The sequence below is a fragment of the Panthera onca genome, chromosome A1 (genome assembly GCF_046562875.1).
Source record: "Panthera onca isolate mPanOnc1 chromosome A1, mPanOnc1 haplotype 2, whole genome shotgun sequence".
NCBI lineage: Eukaryota > Metazoa > Chordata > Mammalia > Carnivora > Felidae > Panthera > Panthera onca.
In genome coordinates this window covers 214,643,028-214,657,880 of record NC_138339.1, presented here as the reverse complement: position 1 = coordinate 214,657,880, position 14,853 = coordinate 214,643,028, and the positions used below count along the sequence as shown (strand labels likewise).

Below are 14,853 nucleotides of genomic sequence, written 5' to 3'. Positions count from 1 at the left end.
GAGACAGAGTGTGAGCAGGGGAGGGGCACAGAAAGAGAGCGACACAGATTCTCAAACAGGCTCCAGGCTCCCAACTGTCAGGACAGAGCCCAATACGGGGGTCAAACTCACAAACCATGAGATCATAACCTGAGCCAAAGTCAGATGCTTAACCAACTGAGCCACGCAGGCGCCCCAATTCTTTTTTTTTTTTGTTTTTTAAATTAAAGAGATTTCCTGACCTGTCCACTGAAAGGGCCTAAAACCTATGATATCCTAGAAGAAATGAGCATATACAACACCCAAATTTTGCCTTGTAATTACCATTCCCCCACTAAAAAGAACCAGGGCTACTTGAGTAATGGCTCATGTTAGAGCTGGTAGAATAAAAGTTTAAGGTAAATATGGAGTATCTTGTGTCATAAAATAAGGAGTATGCAACGCTAATGGAATTAGTGTCAAAATATCACAGAAATGAACTTCAGAGTTTCCAGCTAGTCAAATTTGGCACAAACTGAGTATAAAAAAAGAATATGCATAACATGTTGAATTTTAAAAATCGATGAGTCTATGCAGACTTAAAAGAGAGAGATATAGGAGAACAAAGTGCTGAAACACAGAACATGGATGAATCTCAACATGAAGCAGAGTGAAAAAGTCCAGACAAAATGGGTTACATACCACAGGATTCCATTTATATAAATTCTCGAAAGCGAAGACTAATTTAGAGTACAGAAAACAGAGCAGTAATTGCCCATGGATGAGGTTAGAGGAAAGAGGGTGGAAAGAAACTTATCCCTTAAGCAACTGCACTATGAGGAGCAAACTAAAAAGGAAATCAGTACATTAGGTCTGACCTTAGTTCTCTAAAATGGTAATTTGGAGGAGCTACCTGAGGCCAAGAAGACCTCCTTTGCAGTAGATCTTGACATATGAATGGAATAAAAATCTCAATCATACTGCTACTCACCGGATCTGTGCTATTGGTAGAGGACAACTGAGGACATCCTGGTTCTAATACTGGGTACCATTCAGTTGGAATATTTTGTTACTGGTGAGATTGAATTGTTTTTTTTTTTTTTTTTTTTTTAAGTTTATTTATTTTTGAGAGAGAGAGAGCATGAGCAGGGGAGGGACAGAGAGTGAGGGGGCAGAGGATCCAAAGCGGGTTCTGCGCTGACAGCAAGGAGCCCGACTGGGAGCTTGAACTCATGAACATAAGGTCATGACCTGAGCCGGAGTTGGACGCTCAACCAACTGAGCCACCCAGTGGCCCGATTGTTATTTTAAATAGTATATAGTTGTTTTCAGATAGACTCTTTCGTGGTTCCATTTTTTTACAGTAGGCATTGAGAAATAGCAGTTTCTATTCTACCCATGTACAAGTCATTACTTCCAATTTCGATGTTTTATCATATTGAATATTTACTGAGTTCTGTTGTAAATCATGAAGCATGTAAATACTGTCACAAGAGAACAAGATTATAAACTACTGTTAGCACGCAGATTCTACTGTGTGGAGAACCCATCTCATCAGTCACTTAGGAATCCTACGTGTAAGATTTACAGACCTTGCAAGTGGAGCTTTAGAGGTTTTCGTATGTGATTGAAGTGTCCATCCATTAGTGCCGTTACCCAGTAAGTGCCGTGCGCTGAGTAGAAATGTGGGGCGGTGACCCCAATGCACTCGCCTAGTGCATATAGAGGCCAGCATGTGGGCTTGCCGCACGGTGAAAGAAGATGCGGCCTAATTCAAGGGCTGACACCCTCAGTGAGCGAGAGCCCCCGTGCTGGAGAGGAGTTTGGTGTTGCCGTGGTTCAGGGTTTTGGATTGTCCAATGCCCCTAGGAGAACACCATGTGCGACGCAACCGTGGCCACTGTCCTTGATCACACCCTTGGGGTGAAGTGCTCCATGTTCTGTTGTAACAGAGGTGAGTCATCCACCCAGGGCACTTCTAGATCTTTCCAACAGGGACTTGGGCTTTCACCTGTGTGCATCTGTTTCTTCCCGTGTAAATCCGGTCCGGGCTGCCACAGAGCACTTAGAGCCTTGCGGAGAAAACTGCAGCCTCTACTTCGGCTTCATCCTTCATAGCCCATCGTTCTCTGCGACAAGGTGTACCTTGCTCTTTCTTTCCGATGGCTACCGCGGGATGTAAACCTAATCTTTAAAGTCTGTCTTGGGGCGCCTGGGTGGCTCAGTCGGTTAAGCGGCCGGCTTCGCCCAGGTCATGATGTCGCGGTCCGTGAGTTCGAGCCCCGAGTCGGGCTCTGTCCTGACAGCTCAGAGCCTGGAGCCTGTTTCAGATTCTGTGTCTCCCTCTCTCTGACCCTCCCCCGTTCATGCTTTGTCTCTCTGTCTCAAAAATAAATAAACGCTAAAAAACAAAACAAACAAAAAAAAATTTAAAAATAAAGTCTGTCTTAGGTAAAGAGTTTGGGGGGTGGTTGCTGTTTAACGCAAGCAAGTGGCACCTCCCGGGAAAATGTGAATAATTGCAATTTACAAAATTATTACAAATAAAGGCAATAATTACAAAATAATTGATTTACCGTGTAAATTTGCATCTCATTTCATTTAACTTTAAACATTGGGAGCTGGCGTGCACAGCTGCCTTTTTCCTTTATTTTTCAAAAGCAGAGGCTAGATTGTTCTGTTTTCAAGGTGGCAAGTTGTTGATCGGGAGATCACAGTCGCTCTGACCAGGGGGCGGAGTCTTCTCCTTGCTGCCCTCTGTTGCCAGGGCATCTTCTCCTTTGGGTTTGGGGCAACCATCCCCAGCTTCCTTCTTTTGCCTCCTTACTACACTGTATAGTGCCTGAGCAACCTCCAAGAGCTAATTTGGGAGGAGTTGAGGGAGTTCCAATGGGGTTTTGTATTTATGATTAATTTCCACTAGCCTTACAAAGATGATGGATGTCACTGAATAACACATCCAATTTTTGAGGCTTGATATTTGCTAACTGTGTAGCCAGGCCCCTTTGGCTCTTATTGAAGGGGAAACTTAAGCTATTAACTGAGAATAAGTGACTCATTTTGAGGTCAAACAGTAAATCAGGGATAGAATGAGAATTAAAACCACAGCTCTAAAGAGCTACAAAAACAGACTTAAAGGGAAAAAAGGATACAGTTTAGGAAGATTGCTCTTTCTCCTCTGGCTACAGTGACAGACAACCTTGGCTTTGGATTATTCTCAGAGATTAATAATTCATTTTGAACCTCAATAATGAATTAGAGTGTTCATGGGCACAGCATCTTTGTGTGACAGTTCCGTGCTCTGCTCTAGATGGAAACAGATTTAAATGGTTCACCAATCTCTGCCCACTCTGCCGTCTGCAGGGTTGAAGCACTTCAACCTAATGCCACAAGAATTTATTTAGCACATGTTGCATCCTCTAAAACAAATATCAGAAATTTAAGTAAGACCCAATCCCTGTCCATAAGGAACTTAGAGTCTAGTGATCTGTTCCTTACCTCAAATTATTGTTTGAACCACTCTCTTTTTGACTTATACAATCACAAGAAGAATGGAAATTAGACTTTGACTCTAAAGTATCAAGAATACACAGTGTTCTTGAAGCCACAATTGCTTGTTTTTCATTCAGCCAGATGAACTGGAGAATGCCAACATGCACACACTGACATCCGTGGCTGCCCTTCAGTTGTAGACTTGGAAAGCATATTCTAAATCCTCTAGTGAAATGTTTTGGCAGGCATTTTCATCCAGATATTATTAACAACAACACTAAAACAATCCACACATCAATTCTGACTCTCAGGGAGGTCCTGGATGGAAATGTTAGCGACTGGAGTTTCAAGTGCTTTTGTCCAACCAAATCTCATGTCCCCATCAGTCATAATCTTTTAAGTAGCTTTTCTGTTTGGGGGTAAATAAAGTAGCATAGGCATTTCCTTGTCCAGCCATGTTTTGCATTTTTCATTACTGTGACATTTTTGGAGGCTATGACTGATTCATGACTTAACGACATAAGAATACTCTCAATAGCCAAAAGGCTGTTGGAAAAAATATCATACAAGTGTGCAACCAACTAGAAATCTGAAGGAGCGTGGTCTGTGCAGTCCATTCATTCAACAAATATTTACTAAGCACTCTGCTAGACCTGGTGTGTTTTAGACCCATGACTCAATCTCTTTGGGCCTCGGCTTTCCTCATCCGTGAAATGGGAATAATGATGCTTACTCCATAGGATGATGGTGGAGATTAAGGATGGCAGTTATGTGAAAGTTCCCAGCCCAGGATCTGCACAGGGGAGGTACTTGGTAGATGTGGTTTCCTGTCATTGCTAGGGGAGAACATATTAATGAAATGTTCCCACTTTCTTCAAGTTGCGTTCCCCACCTCTGTCTTCACCTTTAACAGATGCAACTTTGGGGACTGCTATAGAAAGAAAATAGAGGTCGTTGCTTGGGAACACCTTCACCTTCCTGTCTTCTGACCTCTCAGACTGCTCTCAGCCTTACTTACATGGTCTCAGAGCATCACCATCTTTCCTGCTGGCCAGATTAAGTCATCATTCTGTGCTCTGGAGCCCATTCCTTCCCAGTTAAGGACCTCTTGTCTTCCAAAACTTCTTTCTCTTCTTATCCTTGGTGACTTGATTTTCTGTGTATGAAAAAGCTTGACCCTCCTCTTCAGCTCTTGAGCCCCACTCTGACCACAGCCCCCTTTTCTTTACTTTAAAGCTTCTGGAAGGACTGGAGATGTCTCACTTTCTCACCCACTGTTTGCTTCGCATGCCGTAGTGCTCTGGCTTGTCTTCCTGACACCACTGAGATAACTCTTGGTAAAGTTAGCATTCATTTCCAAGCCTACTGAATTTCATTTCACCTGTTCTTCATGGCTCTGTATGACTTTTGAAACTGCTTTCCTTCTGGAAACTGCTACTCCATTAGCTTTGTGGTGTACTATGTTGGTCCTTCTCTTCCTTCTTGGCTGTTCCTGGCAGCTCCAGGGGCTCCTCATCCATGATGTCTGATGATGGAAACCTCAGTGTGTGCGGATAGTTTTCTATGCACTTTACATAAACTATCACATTTTAGTCTTCACAACAAACCTTTAATGAGTACTAGCATTTCCTCCTTTTATTAACAGTGAATGTGATGCTAACCCATCTGCCCAGAGTGACTCACTAGTAAGAACTGAGGCCTTGCAGAAAAAGCATTTGACAAAATACGGCATCCTTTCTTGACAAAAACCCGCAAGAAAGTAGGGGTAGAAGGAACATACCTCAAGATCATAAAGGCCATATATGAAAGACCCACAGCTAATATTATCCTCAATGGGGAAAATCTGAGAACTTTCCCCCTAAGGTCAGGAACACGACAGGGATATCCACTCTCACCACTGTTATTCAACATAGTGTTGAAGTCTTAGCCTCAGCAATCAGACAACAAAAAGAAATAAACAGCATCCAATTGGCAAGGAGGAAGTTAAACTTTCACTCTCTGCAGACGACATGATACCCTACATGGAAAACCCAAAAGACTCCACCAAAAAACTGCTGGAACTGATACATGAATTCAGCAAAGTTACAGCATACAAAAATCAATGTACAGAAATCACCTGCATTTCTATATACCAATAATGATGCAGTGGAGAAAAAAAATCAAGGAATTGATCCTATTTACAATTGCACCAAAACCCATAAAATACCTAGGAATAAACCTAACCAAAGAGGTGAAAGATCTATACACTAAAAACTATAGGAAGCTTATGAAAGAAATTGAAGAACACATAAAGAAAGGGAAAAACATTCCATGCTCACGAATAGGAAGAACAAATATTGTTAAAATGTCAATTACTACCCAAAGCAATCTACATATTCAATGCAATTCCTATCAAAATAACACCAGCATTCTTCACAGAGCTAGAACAAACAAATCTGAAATTTGAATGGAACCAGAAAAGACCCTGAATAACCAAAGTAATGTTGAAAAAGAAAATCAAAGCTGGAGGCATCACAATTCCAGCCTTCAAGCTGTGTATTACAAAGCTGTAATCAGCAAGATAGTATGGTACTAGCACAAAAACAGACACATAGACCAATGCAACAGAATAGAGAACCAGAAATGGACCCACAAATGTATGGCCAACTCATCTTAGACAAAGCAGGAAAGAATATCCAATGGAAAAGATAATCTCTTCAGTAAATGGTGCTGGCAAAACTGGACAGCGACATGCAGAAAAATGAAACTGGACCACTTTCTTACACGATTCACAAAAAGAAACTCAAAATGGATGAAAGACCTAAACATAAGACAGGAAGCCATCAAAATCCTTGAGGAGAAAGCAGACAAAAACCTCTTTGACCTCAGCCGCAGCAACTTCTTATTTGACATGTCTCCAGAGGCAATGGAAACAAAAGCAAAAATGAGCCATTGGGACCTCATCAAGATAAAAAGCTTCTGCACAGTGAAGGAAATAATCAGCAAAATTAAAAGGTAATCAACGGAATATGAGAGGATACTTGCAAATGACACATCAGATAAAGGGTTAGTATCCAAAATCTATAAAGAACTTATCAAACTCAATACCCAAAAAGCAAATAATCCAGGGAAGAAATGGGCAAAAGACATGAATAGACACTTTTCCAAAGAAGACATTCAAATGACTAACAGACACATGAAAAGGTGTTCAACATCACTCATCATCAGGGAAATACAAATCGAAACCACAATGAGATTCCACCTTACACCTGTCAGATGGCTAACATTAACAACTCAGGCAACAACAGATGTTGGCGAGGATGTGGAGAAAGAGGAACCCTTCTGCACTGCTGGTGGGAATGCAAACTGGTGCAGCCACTCTGGAAAATAGCACGGAGGTTCCTCAAAAAATTAGAAATTAGAACCACCCTACAACCCAGAAATTGCAGCACTATCAACAATAGCCAAAGTATGGAAAGAGCCCAAATGTCCATTGACAGATGAGTGGATACAGAAGATGTGGTATATATGTATATATATACATACATACATATATATACACAATAGAATATTACTCAGTGATCAAAAAGAATGAAATCTTGCCATTTCCAATAACATGGATGGAACTAGAGTATATTATGCTAAGTGAAACAAGTCAGTCAGAGAAAGATAAATATCCTATGATTTGACTCATATATGGAATTTAAGAAACAAAACAGATGAACATATGGGGAAAGGAAGCAAAAATAAGATAAAAACAGAGAGGGAGAGGGGTGCCTGGGTGGCTCAGTCGGTTGAGTGTCCGACTTCAGCTCAGGTCATGATCTTGCGGTCCGTGAGTTCGAGCCCCGCGTCGGGCTCTGTGCTGACAGCTCAGAGCCTGGAGCCTGCTTCAGATTCTGTGTCCCACTCTCTCTCTGCCCCTCCCCTGCTCATGCTCTGTCTCTTTCTGTCAAAAATAAAATAAACATTAAAAAAGAACAAAACAGAGAGGGAGACAAACCATAAGAGAGTCTTAAATACAGAAAACAAACTGAGGGTTGCTGGAGGGGTGTTGGGTGGGAATGGGTTAAATGGGTGATGGGGATTAAGGAGGGAACTTGTTGGGATGAGCACTGGGTGTTATATGTAAGCGATGAATCACTAAATTCTATTCCTGAAATCATTATTATACTATATGTTAACTAACTTGGATTAAAAAAAAAAAAGAACTGAGGCCTGATTCAAACCCAGTCAGCCAAGTCCCAGAAGCCCCTTTTTTTGGAAATTTTTTAATGTGTATTTATTTTTGAGAGAGAGAGAGAGTGAGCAGAGGAGGGGCAGAGAGAGAGGGAGACAGAGGATCCAAAGCCGGCTCTGTGCTGACAGCAGAGGCTTGAACCCACAACCTTGAGATCATAACCTGAGCTGAAGTCAGACACTTAACTGACTGAGCCACCCAGGCGCCCCCAGAAGTCTCTCTTATTAGCACCTAAATGTTAGCTTTCCCCTCAACCCTTTCTATTAATTTTAACACTTCAATGATCTTTATCTCACCTTTGTGTTCTCCTAGATCTATCTAATTTACTACCAGATTTTAATGATTGCCTACCTACATATTGATGACTCCTGGGTCAGTTCAGACCAGGAATCAGACACCAAACTGGAATTGGATGTGCAAGAGACTTTTTTTTTTTTTTTTTTTTGAGAAATGCCTGTAAGGGATAAAGGAGAGAGGGAGAGCCTTCGGACCCTCAGGCCCATCGCGCCTTTGTGAAATTGAGCCAGGACAAAGGATCAGGTGGGGAGAACCTCGGATTGCAGTGTGGCCCTGAGAAAGTCTGTGTTGGGGAAATCCCCCAGGGTGATCCATGCTCCGTCACCCCAAGGGAACGGCCCAGGGAGGTGGGGATCCTGGAGCACCACAGTGGGCGGCGGTGAAGGAGCAGAAGGCTGTCCGCCAACTACATTCCTTACAGCAGGTTCTCTGGGGCGTTGGGGGGGGGGGGGGACCGGAGCGGTACACCTCTGTCCTCACCACAAAGCCCCCATCCATAGTCAGTCCTAACCTGTCTTTGAATTTCAGTCTGATACAACTGCTCGCTTCCCATGTCTATCCTAGTCCCCTGAAACCTCAGGCTCAGCATGTCCAGCCCTCAACCCATTTCAGAGCCTCACCCCTGAAAATTCCATATTCTCTGTATTGCCAACTTCAGTGTATAGGATGGCCACCCGCTTGTCATCTGAAGCCCCCTTTCCCCTTATGTCTGCATATACAATCAGTAACTAAGTTCTGTGGATTTTATGTCCTACATTTCTATTAAATTGGCTGGTCATCTCTTCTCCATACATACTGCTGCTGCCTCTGTTCGTTTGGAGCCTCGTCGCCTCACTCTGTTGGAAGAGCTTTCCATCTGGTCCCCTCATTGGGCCCCCTCCCACTGCACTGCCAACAGAGTGATCTTTCCCCTACACACCCCATGCACCCAGGGTGATGTAGTGGGTGCTTAGAGGTGAGCCCCAAGTGCTAGGGAATTCAGTGCCTGCTGGAAGTTCAAGGAAGGTTTCCTAGAGGAAAGTACCTGGAAAATCACAAAGTAGATGACCAGCCCCTGTTTCAACAGAGGATTGTTCACTCAGCCATGATTGTTCAGGGCCAAGAAAGGTTTAGTCATAGGAAAGTTTCATGCTGCTGTTACAACAGCAGATCGCTAAAGGCAAATAAGGAAGGCGCTTCAATTTCCCTGAAATCTGAGGACCTTTAGGTTTGGGATTTCTGTCTTTTAAGTGCAGTCATCATTGACACATATCTGTTGGATGGGATTCAAGTTCAGCCACCGACTGCCATAGTGCTCCCTGACCTCACCTCACACTTCCCATCTCCTTTGAACCTGAGAGGCAAACTCATTCTTACCTCTCTTCAGGGAGGGATTGTTTATTGTTTCTTCGAAGAGAAACTCGAGAAGGCCAACAGTGTGGGCCTCTTTGCAGGTACAATGAATTCTTGATGGGTCTGAGAAACAACTACTTAACAGAATCTATTTCAGTTTTCAAGGATATCAAAGAACTTGAGAAAATCACCCAAGTTTTGACTACTTTGAGTTTAATTTCAGGACATGTCAATAGAGATATTACTCTAACATACTCTGGAGGATACTAGATATTTTGCTCTGTGAACTGACTTGTGAAAATTTAATCAGCTAGCTTACACTTCCAGTCTCAGCCCTTCCAGGATGCAGAAACGAACACTATGAACACTTTGCTTCTTCCAGAAGAAATTTATTCCTCATTTGCTTGAGACAATGTAATAGAAGCTCTGATGGATCAGATCAATAGATACATGTGAAGATGCTATAAAATATAAATAATGCCAAATATCAGCCTTATGATTTTGATACCTAAACAGAATTTCCCTAGAGGATTTCATTTTAATAACAAAGCGCTTATGAGCTTGGTTCATATTCATGTTTATTTTCGAAAGGAAATGATCCCATTATCTTCCTTTTGACTGTGGGAGGACAGGAGAAACAGCAGAAGACAGCTGAAGGAAAGGTCGCTAATATTGATTTGATTGTTCAGGCAGATGATTAACTGCCTCTGCGGAGGCAGCCCCAAGGGCCATGGAAGCCGTTGCTCAATTTAAGACTTTCCCAAGTTTCCCTCCTTGTTTTTGAAACCTGATCTTTGTTTCACAGGCATACATGGGTAGCTTGATAACTTCATATTGTGGGGTGTAATTTTTCCTCCATATTCAAGACTAGCAAAGCAGGTGATAGCTCTATGCACAGTGCATCTCCGTGCTGGTGTTTGTCTTTGCATGCCAAGGTGGGAAGCAACAAGAGCTAGGAGAAGATGCCCAGAAAGATCAGACCTGAGAAACACAGGTAATGAGAGGAGAGGGGCTGTGCCTGCCATACTTTGTGGCTATTCATTCTTTTTTAGAGTACTGGATTAATCCCCGTACAATTAGGCACTTTCCTGGTGGGCCAAACTACTGTTTTTTCTAGAATCCAGTTAGCTGAGACATCTTGGGGTATCAGGATCAGTTGCGGAATACGTGTCACCCCAAATACTACAAGTAAAGTTCTAGTCTTATTAGTAGCATCCGTTATTATTGTGAAATAAATGTGAGCATGATAATGGTTATTCTTAAAATAACATCTTTCTCACTCCTGTCCATTCCAGTGAGCTTCCCTGGAGGAGAAAATGAGGATGGAGGGGTTACTAATGGGCCCAGGAGAATGGGAAATCACTTTACAGCTCCTCTTCTCGGGGCTTTGTGCCTGAGCACCTCATCTGCGTTGGGTGCCATGGGGAGAATACAGTTGAGAACTGCCTGACCTTGGGGGGATCTCCCAGCCTCTAGGCTGGCTCACGCCCATCCTTATATGTGGCAATTTCTTCTCTCTTCCTTCTCACCTTGTAGTCTGACCACAGGTACTAACACAACACAACGTTCGCTCAGCTCTTATACTTCAGATGAGCTCCTTCTGAAACCTTTCACTGAATTGTCTGGGCCTAGCCTGCTGCCTCCACCAGGGAGCCGCATCTCTGTCCTCATGGCTCCAGACATCCAAGGAAAAGAGGGAAACAGACCCTGTCACCTGGCTGTTCCAGGACACCACCATTGGGTACTTAGCATACCAGAAAAATTGGCAGTGTTTTTCCTTTTTCAAGTAATAAGCATTTGAACCCCATCTCTGCCATTTAACTGCTATGTGACCTTGGGAAAGTTTCTGAACCTCTCCAGGGCTCAGTTTTCTCACCTGGCAAGTGGAAATACAATAGGGTTGTTGTAAGGGTTAGGTGAGGTCATGTGGCTGGGAGGAAAAACTTTTCTTCTAACTTGAGTTCAGATTATCAAGAGAAAAGACAACACTTACTTACGTTCACAGGAGGCTGTAGATGAAACGGCTCCCAGAGGAGCAAGAGATAGGGGTTTATATATAAAATAGGGAGAAAGGAAGAGAGAAAAGGGGCTTCTAGGGGAAACAGACAGAAGGTATGACAGTTTCAGATAAAGTTTGTAAGGCAATTACTCATCTAGGTGATAATATTAGACTGATTTCTGGCTGTAAATCTCCTGGAGAGGGAACTTACGAGCTGTATTCTTTGGGAGGCTCTGCTTATGTCCCCGAAAATTTAGATAAGGTTTATTTCTGAAGCAGCGGTTTGTTCAGATGTTTTTAGCTTGAAATAATCTTTATGCCACTGAGGTACATATTGGATCCCTTCATTGTAAGACACATCGTGCTACCCATGTGTTGGTGGTGTTACAGGATAGGTCAATCTTTCAGAGTTCAGGGACATTACCAAGCAAGTGGCACCATCACCGTTAAGGTCAATGGCTCTCTCTGGACACTGAGGAGTAGGATGGACCACAGAAGTTATGGTGGCAAAGGTGGCCATGAGGAGAATGCTCTGCCTATCTCAAGAGAAGAGAAGAAATTGCTAGTCTCCACTCTTGTACCATAAACACAGATGAAGGGTTAACACCACAAGTGGGCCTCCGTTTTGACTCACAGCATGGGAAAAAAAATCAAGCTGAATAAAAATAATTTTATTTACCAAGCTTTTACTTCATATTACATAGATTTTCTATTTTAATTCCAATTTTTAAGAAACTCATATTCCCCATTCTGTTTGTGGTACAATATGTGTAGCTGGGAGTAAAGACACGTTAGAAAACATTCATGTGGGGCACCTGGGTGGCTCAGTCAGTTAAGCGTCCGACTTCAGCTCAGGTCATAATCTCACGGTTTGTGGGTTCAATCCCCGCTTTAGGCTCTGTGCTGACAGCTCAAAGCCTGGAGCCTGTTTGGTTTCTGTGTCTCCCTCTCTGTCTCTGCCCCTCCCCACTCGTGCTCTCTCTGGCTCTCTCTCTCTCTCTCTCTCAAAAATGAATAAACATTTAAAAAAATGAAAAAAAGAGAAAACATTCATGTAATACACAGTTATATCAAATATAGTTATTGTACCAACACAGACTGACTTCCAATGAGAAACTTGCTTTAATTTTGTTATTTATAACTTTTAAAGGATTTATTAGTTGCACACAGTACAAAGAGCATTGCACCAAACCTGTGAATGTTATTCTTCACTTATGCAAATAATTTTTAAATGGATAAATCTGAGATTTTAACAGGGAAAATATGACAAATCTTTTCTTCAGTAAGGTACATTCCCCCTCCCCCACTAACTGGTAATTAAATAAAAACTAAGGAAAGTAAGGTACAATGGTGATAGGGAAATGAATTTTGTTTATTGTAATATAAACACATACCCAACATTTTCTGGAGTGACTTAGTCACTGATGCCAAAGATGATCAATCAGACTAAGAACACGAAGTACATATTAACAAGTAGGCATTTCTGGAATTATTTGAGGAGAGGTGACATTTTTCTTACTCCAAGAGGCACCCTACAGGTCCCCATTCCTTCTTCCCCAGAGGCACCTGCTTATGGCCAGTACATAACAGAACTGTTCAATGGTTTTATTCACTTAAAAAAAAAAAAAAATCTTGCTCTCAGCATGTTGCCAGAATTTTTATCTGCATTATTAATTCTTTTGGTTTGTAAATCCCAAAGCAGTAGCTTTCAGCTCTGGTATCATGAGCCACTGATGCGTCATCATCTGTGCAAGAGAAAGGGAAGGATGGCAACTCATGGAGGGGGATATGGGTCGGACTGAGTAAAACTCACAGCCTGCCCTACAGGTGTGCCTAGACCCCTGACACATCTCGAGTGCCATGGGAGCGGGTCCCTCATGCAAATGTCTTTTGTTAAATGTGCACCTTTAGAACAAAGGTTGAGGCCCAGAGCCCAGACGGCTTGAGGTCGTGTTGACCCAGATGTTTCTGTCCAGCTTGGAATAGTGACACCACAAGTGGGAATCTCTTAAAGGCCCCTGATGATGATAGCAACAATGATGATGACAATAAAGGAGGTGATGATGATGATGATAATGTGCCTTTGTTCTCCAGTAATTCCCAATTTCCTCTATTTCATCTTTTCTTAGCCTAGACCCAGAAGAGCTAGAAAGTGGACCAAAAGCCTCCTTCCTCCCAGGAAGCGCAACGAAAGCTAAGAGGTAAGATGTACAAACTCTTCTCCTCTGCCTCTTACACCTATAGGCCTGGATAAAGGTAAGAGCTGCTACCCCATGTCTGAAGTCCCTCTAGAGCCCCATCAGTATAAAGTCAAGGTTCAGCATGGCTAGCAAAGAATAATGGGTGTTGCTTTTGTGGCCAGACACTGTGCATTGTCTACCCAATAGCCAGTCTCACCCCCAACCCCTTCTGGTGTTTACATCCTTCTCAGCTCTGGGTAATGAAACATATCAATCAAAGGCAATCACAATAGTCTTCTCTTTGCCAATAACTGACTTAGGCATGGGCACCTTGACCCAGTCCGTACCTGAGAGTAAGTCTGCTTTGGAAATCCTGGGAAAGCTTTTCCTCTTAGTTAAAAAGTTGCACAGGAGGACATACTTGTTCCCTTTGCTGGACATCTTGGCACCCACATCTGATGCCTGGAGCTGCTATAATCCCTTGGGGCCAGGAGAGGAGACACTGGCCACACACTGAGAACGGTAAACTGCTGAACAGAAAGAAGGAAAGCACCTGGGTCCTTGAGGCCATCACCGTGCCACTGTGCTAAGCTTACCTGGAGCTGCCCCTCTGTAGAGTTCTAGTTATGGAGGTCATAAGCCTGTTATTGCTTAAACCACTTTAAGGAAAGTAGGTCTTCTGCTGCTTATGGGTAAGCCACCAGACACACCCTTTAGAAGATCATCCAGACTTGAGAGCAGCCCATCAGTGATAGAGGCCATGAAATGGGTAAAGAGACCACAAGACCATGCACATGAGTTGTCCCGGCCACCTCAGATAGTTGCTGGTTTAAAAAAATCATTGAAAACTATAATTTTTCAGACTTCTACATCCATTCATTCACTCATGCAATGAATATTCACTTAGCTCTTACTGTGGCTTTGCTGTGAAGGACACGAAGAAATAGAGTATTTAGCAGTGACTTAGTACTTTAGCATTCACCAAGAACTTCACGCGCACTATTTGACGCCCACAAGAACTCAGTGAAATCAGTACTTATTAATTCCTTTTTCACAAATGAAAACATCTGAGGCTCAAAAAAGATTGTCCAAATTTCCATAATCTGACTCTAAGTCCATGTTTTTTCCCACCAAAATCTGAAATGTATCTTGCCCTCAGGAAGCTTAAGATCTAAATTTAGGGAGAGGAGGTGTTCCTATATTTAAAATGAAAAAAAAAAAAAAAAAGACATAAACAATATTTATATGTCAATGCAACCAGCTATTCAATAAATTTGACAGTAATAAATAGTTAAGTACCAAATGTACAGGGTGAGAGCAAGAATCATTCAGGAGGAGTTTACCAATGTTGATGGAGAATCGGTGTGTGTGTTTGT

The 14,853-nt window shown here is 42.5% G+C and overlaps 1 long non-coding RNA gene across 1 annotated transcript in view; it reads left to right on the top strand.

Annotated features, from left to right (window-relative positions):
- LOC132682057 (uncharacterized) overlaps positions 1-13,498 on the top strand; it is a 243,354-nt gene extending 229,856 nt beyond the window's left edge. The window contains exon 5 of the long non-coding RNA XR_014137389.1: positions 13,427-13,498. This is a non-coding gene — a long non-coding RNA (uncharacterized LOC132682057). The remainder of the gene's footprint in view (positions 1-13,426) is intronic.
- The last annotated feature ends 1,355 nt before the right edge of the window (positions 13,499-14,853 follow it).